The following is a 6,000-nucleotide window of genomic DNA, read 5'->3' on the forward strand; positions in this document are numbered from 1 at the left end:
ATATATATATATATATATTGGTGTTCGCAGAGGGCTGTCGCCAGTCTTGTGTATTATTTTGCAGTCACTGGCGTTCCTGCACCCGTAAACACAATTTTTTAATTTTGCTGGAATGTGCTTTCTTTTTTTTTAATATATATATATACCAAAAATATTTAAATGAAGCAACACTCGTGTAATAAAGTTAGTGCGGTTAAAAAAATGCACATATCCAAACTTGCTGATCAAACTTTCCTGTGTATTTATCTATCTATTGATCTATCCACTATATATGCAATTCTCTGAGGCCATGTCCAGGAATCATATATTCAGACCGAATCCAGATCTACCGCAAATGCATGTGACAGGGAATTTATTCTCTATTCACATGCAACAAAAAAATATGCATGCATTAACCCCGTAACGACATGCCATGTACATGTACGTGACAGCCGTTAAGGGGAAGTATGGAGCGGGCTCACGGGATGAGCTTGCTCCATACTTAGTAGGTGGTGGCTGTGTAATTCAGCCTACACCTTACTGCAATGGGTTGACTCAAAGATCACTTTGATTCCGCCCGTGTAACCCCTTAGATACCGCGATCAATCACGACCACGGCATTCAAAGCGTAAGAATAAGGTGGCCATCACCCCCCCTCCGAGACACGAATGCGGGGTGCCGATGGTCATCATGGCAGCATGGGGGCCTAATGAAGACCCCAGGTCTGCCATCTTTGTACTCCTATTAAAGGAAACTGTCAGTATAGTGATATATTAGTATTATAGTAAATCATGCAAGCAATCCAACGATCGCTGGTTCAAGCTCCTTAGGGGAACTTATAAAAATAGTTAAAATAAATAATGCGACACAAAACTATTTTTTTTATTAGCAAATAATTTTTTTTTAATAAAAGTGGTAAAACAAAAAAAATAAAAATTGATTTGGTATTGCTAGAATCGTACTAACCTATAGAATTAGATAACCAATTTTACTGCCTGATGGACACTGTCCAAAGATGGCTAAAATTTATTAAAATGCGTGTGCCTCTTGAAAAAAATTGACGCGTTTTACTCTAGCACAGTTCACTTGAGTATTGGTGAATGATACACCAGTCTTAATATATTTCCCCTGTATGTGTGTAGAGATATTAAAATGTTCCCATAGACTAACAGCAAACATCTGGCTTCAACAATTTTTGCCCTTGAAAAAAATGAAAAATGCCACTAAAAATCTGTGGAAAAACTGTGAAAAACACCCCTAAACATTGTGTGTGATTTCGGCCTTGCAATCAATGCAGTGCAATCTTTGAATAAATTCAATCTTAGTCTAACTGTCTATAGGTATTTTTGATGGGAAATTAATTTATTTATAGCCAAGTCACATATGCAATGGGTTTGACTGCTACCACTACACCCTCTAAAGCTACGCCCTGTGTATAGCCTAGTGGCGCTATTGCGTTGTCTTCTATAGCAGCAGGAGTGGCTCTTATCTCTGGTCATTTTGTCTATTCAGCTTTAAAGAGAGCAGTTTTTTCTTACGGTAGTTTTACTTTCTGCAGAGCAATCATGTCATTTTTGAGGAATTGTAGAATGTTAACTTTGTAAATAAATGGCAATAAAATTGGTGTCAGCTTTTTATAAAGGATTAAAGAAGGGAAGTGCAGAGACGCTATCAGAACATATGTTTATTTGATATCTCAGCTTCTGAAATTCTAGTGCAGTATAATGAGTGACACTTTCGCCTTTCTCATCCATCACGGTTTCTTGCCTCTTTTTAGTTTAAAAATAACAAGTTTCCAACTGCACAAAAGTAACATTCAAGTAAAAAACAATATTTAGTTAACTCAAATCCTGACACAACCACGAAACATCCCTGAAACAATGAAAAAAGATCCAGTGCATCAGCTTAAGAAATGTATTTACTAAAATATTTCTTCTTTTGTAGTTAATAAGGTTATGTACAAATATCTTCGCCAGTTTGCAATCTTTACTGAGGTCTTCAGGATTAAGACTGCCGAGCGACTGTGCTGTATTATCATGGAAAAGTTTAATCAGCTGCAACTATTGTCTAACCCAGTAACTCGGGTCACATTTTATAGCCATAATATGTGACTTTCTATGGAAGTGACACCTGACATTGATAAACTGCATGCATCAAAAGTCATCCTGAATGACTTAGGGCTTATACTGCTGTAATTTGCTCGGTATATGGCATATGCCTGACGAAGACCTCAGTGCGAGGTTGAAACGCGTTGCAGTATCTGTATTTTAAACCTTTTAGCATGTTCACAAAATAAATTGATTGCAATACCATTCGATGGTCCTGCAGACTCACTGGACCATCCACACCAGAGCGCCCGATACAAGGCGTATCTTTTCTATGTTCTTTAACTGCTGTAATTTATAGATCCATAACATGGCAGAACCAGTCTACTGTGGTCTCATATGACATGTCCATGTCCCTTTGATTTTATATGGAAGCACGCAATGTTTTTTTTCTCATTAATTGTATATGAAACTGTGAGAACAAACATGGTGGTGTGCTGTAGTGTTGGGGTATTCTTCCCTAGAAGCATTAGGGGTGTGTCTGTCAACAAGATTGTTGACTGTTTATAGAAGCAACCAGCAGGATTGTGAATACAGCCCTGGGCTATAATACAAGCTGCAACTCGGGATTCAACCGAGATTAGTAATTTAATATATTTAGAAAGTTATTAAACTTTTTACTATTAATTTTGTATAAACAGTAAAAATGTGTTCAAAGGTGAACTTTGAACAATACATTTTTGTTAGAAGGGCTGCCCGAATATAAGTTGTTCCCACGGTGTCCTGCTGGAATCTCCAGTGATCATCTGTAATCTGTAGGAAAACCTGACAGCAAGTGTTCAATTTCTCTGCAGCGCCTCCACAGGCAAAATTAAATATTACATGGTGCCTATTGAAATCAATGGGCTGTTCTTGTAATTCATGGACGTGCCGGGTCTTCCAGAGCAAGAGATGTTCTTTGTAGCCGTTCTAGCTAATAGATGGAGGTTATAAGTGAGAGATTCTGCTCTTGTAAATCATAATGTCCTGATCGGATATTTGGAAATATAAGATTGTTTACTATATTTATGCTTAGGTAACTATCAGCCTTCACATACGTATGTGTACCCTGCTTTAAGTTGGCCGAAATTGGACAACCTGTCGCCAATCATAGGATAAAATTCCAGCTATAGGGAAGGACATGGGCAGTGTCATGACAAACTAAACTCACCCAAACAATACCTTCTATAAAGGAAGGTATCATGTACTAAAGAGCTCACAATCTCTCTCACAGCCTCAGTATAAATGTGCAATGATAATCTGCAAACTAGTAATTTAGTTAGAGCAGTGAGACTATGGAACTCTCTGCCAACGGAACCTGTAAGGGGGAGTTCACACTGAATTTTTTGACACTTTTTGACGCGGAAAACACGCCAAAAAACAGATGAAACCGCCTCTCATTGATTTCAATGGGAGGCGGAGGTGTTTGTTTCCCACGAGCAGTAAGCGTCATGCCCTATCTTCAGGCGTTTACGTCTCTGACCTCCCATTGCCATCAATGGGAGGCAGAGAAAGAGTTTTTTGCTTGTGTCGTTCAATGGCCGCAATCAAAAAAAAGCTGCGAAAAAATGGCATGCGGGCAGGTCAAAATCTGACTCAAAGTTCCAGTGTGAACAGGGCCTTATAGTGAATTTACTGAGAGAGCACAAGAGGGGGCTGGATACCTTTCTTAAGTGTAATAGTATTATAGGTTATGTTTACTAGATTACTGGAGATGGGTCATTGATCCAGGGATTTATTATGATTGTTATAATGGAGTCGGGAAGGAATTTTTCTCTAAGATGAGGAAAATTGGTTTTTGCCTCATCGTGGTTTTGCCTTTCTCTGTATCAACATTGCAGAATAATAGGCTGAACTGGATGGACATATGTCTTTTTTCAGACTTACAAACTATGATACGATGATCTAAGCCTAGGAAGAAGCGCCGCAGCAACCTTTGCTAAAATATGCAGATTACATTTAAAACCAATAATAGCAAATCTCCTTTCCTGGTGATTAAAATCTTAACATTATCCTGAAGTTCTTATTCTGTGTAAACATTTTCATTGAATAGTCATTGACGTAGAACACTGCAGTTCTCTATCCTAAATGTCTGGGGAGCAAGATCTGCTCAATACTCTCTACAAAACCTTATTGATTTCTAGTGAAAACACCTTGTGTGATAACAATATAAAGAAGATCTAATGATGGTAAATAAATATATAATAAAGTGTAGGTGATGTATGACTATTAAAAAAAAAAGAAGGTCATAGCAACTAACACAGGCGTAACTTGAAGCTCCTGGGCACCGTTGCAAAATTTTTAACAGGGTCCCCACCTACCATGTGCCATTTATAACCCCTTGACGCACCAGGACGCACCGTTACGTCATAATGCGGGGGGTGATGTTTGGAGCGCGCTCACGATATGCTGCAGGTGTCGGCTGTGTTTTATAGCCGACACCCAGGACTAACAGCCAGGAGCAGCGATCAAATGCTGCAGTCAATCGCGACCGCAGCATCTGAGGCATTGAAAAGAGGGGGGCTCATCGCCCCCCAACCCGCAACTGTGACGATGGTTGTTATTGCAGCCATGGGGCCTAATAAAGGCCCCCAGGGCTGCCTTCACTTTGCCTCTGTTAAGCCCTGCCTGTGGCAGGGCTTAACAGATGCCTGTAAAAATGAAGATACTGCAATACATTAGTATTGACACCCCATGTACTATTCACAGCACTGACCCCTATTCATCACATTTATTTATTTATTTTTATTACATTATTACACACTTTCATACATACATATTTATTTTTTACCATCCATTCATACCCTAGCACTACACTGACACTCATTTATCGCACACCTTTGAGCACTTAGTTCGCCACTCCCCTCAAGACTAGTGGGAGGGGCTATCACTATTTAATGCACACTCCTTCTGCAGCATTCTTTGACCCGTCTGCGTCCTGATGGGAACGGGTTTTCACCCACCCACCTACCTAGTAAGTATGGCCTTTTTTGTGGTTTTGATGATATCTATGTCCCATTTTTTCTGTTAATACATTAGTATTGCAGTATATTGTACCAGCGATCTAACGATCGGCAGTTCAAGTCCCCTAGGGGGGCCAATAATAATTGTAAACCGCCAAAATTGCAGTTTTTTGGTCACCTTGGCTCCCAAATTTTTTTTAATAAAAAGTGATCAATAAGTCATATGTACCAACAAATGGTGCCAATAAAAACCACAGCACATCCCGCAAACATTAAGCCCTCGCACCGCTCAATGCACGGAAAAAAAAAGTTATGGTTCTCAGAATGTCGTGAAAGAAAACTATTTTTTTTAACAAAAAGTTTTTTGTTTTTTTAAAGTAGTAAAATAAAAAAGAATGTGTATAGATTTGATATCACTGTAATTGTATTGAGCCACAGAATAAAGTTAAGTTGTTGTTTTTACCACTCGGTGAAAGATGTAGAAACGGAACCCAAAAACTAATGGCGAAATCACAGTTTTTTCCAATTTCAACCCAAAAAAAATTGTTTTTTCAGCTTCCGGGTACATTATATGGTACTTTAAATGCTACCAACAGAAACTACAACTCCTCCCGCAAAATATAAGCCCTCACACCACTCTATGGACGGAAAATTAAAGACGTTATGGCTCTTGGAAGGCGGGAAGTGAAAAACGAAAATTAAAAATCCAAAAATGGCTCGGACCTTAAGGGGATAATACTGGTGTCTTCCTATGTGGCCAAGAGGCCAATTAAAAATAAATACATAAATTAAAAAAACACTGTTTCATGTTGACCTGGACCCAGATCTTGTATAAAATCAGAAAATGCTCATATTTCCCTGGCACACAGCATCTCTGTTCACTACTACAATTACCTTATCCCAGCCATATTCCATAAATAGTTTCAGAATTTAACGGGTGATTGGCGTAAAAATGAAGTCTAGATCAACTGGGG

The sequence above is a fragment of the Rhinoderma darwinii genome, chromosome 7, assembly GCF_050947455.1.
Source record: "Rhinoderma darwinii isolate aRhiDar2 chromosome 7, aRhiDar2.hap1, whole genome shotgun sequence".
Lineage (NCBI taxonomy): Eukaryota > Metazoa > Chordata > Amphibia > Anura > Rhinodermatidae > Rhinoderma > Rhinoderma darwinii.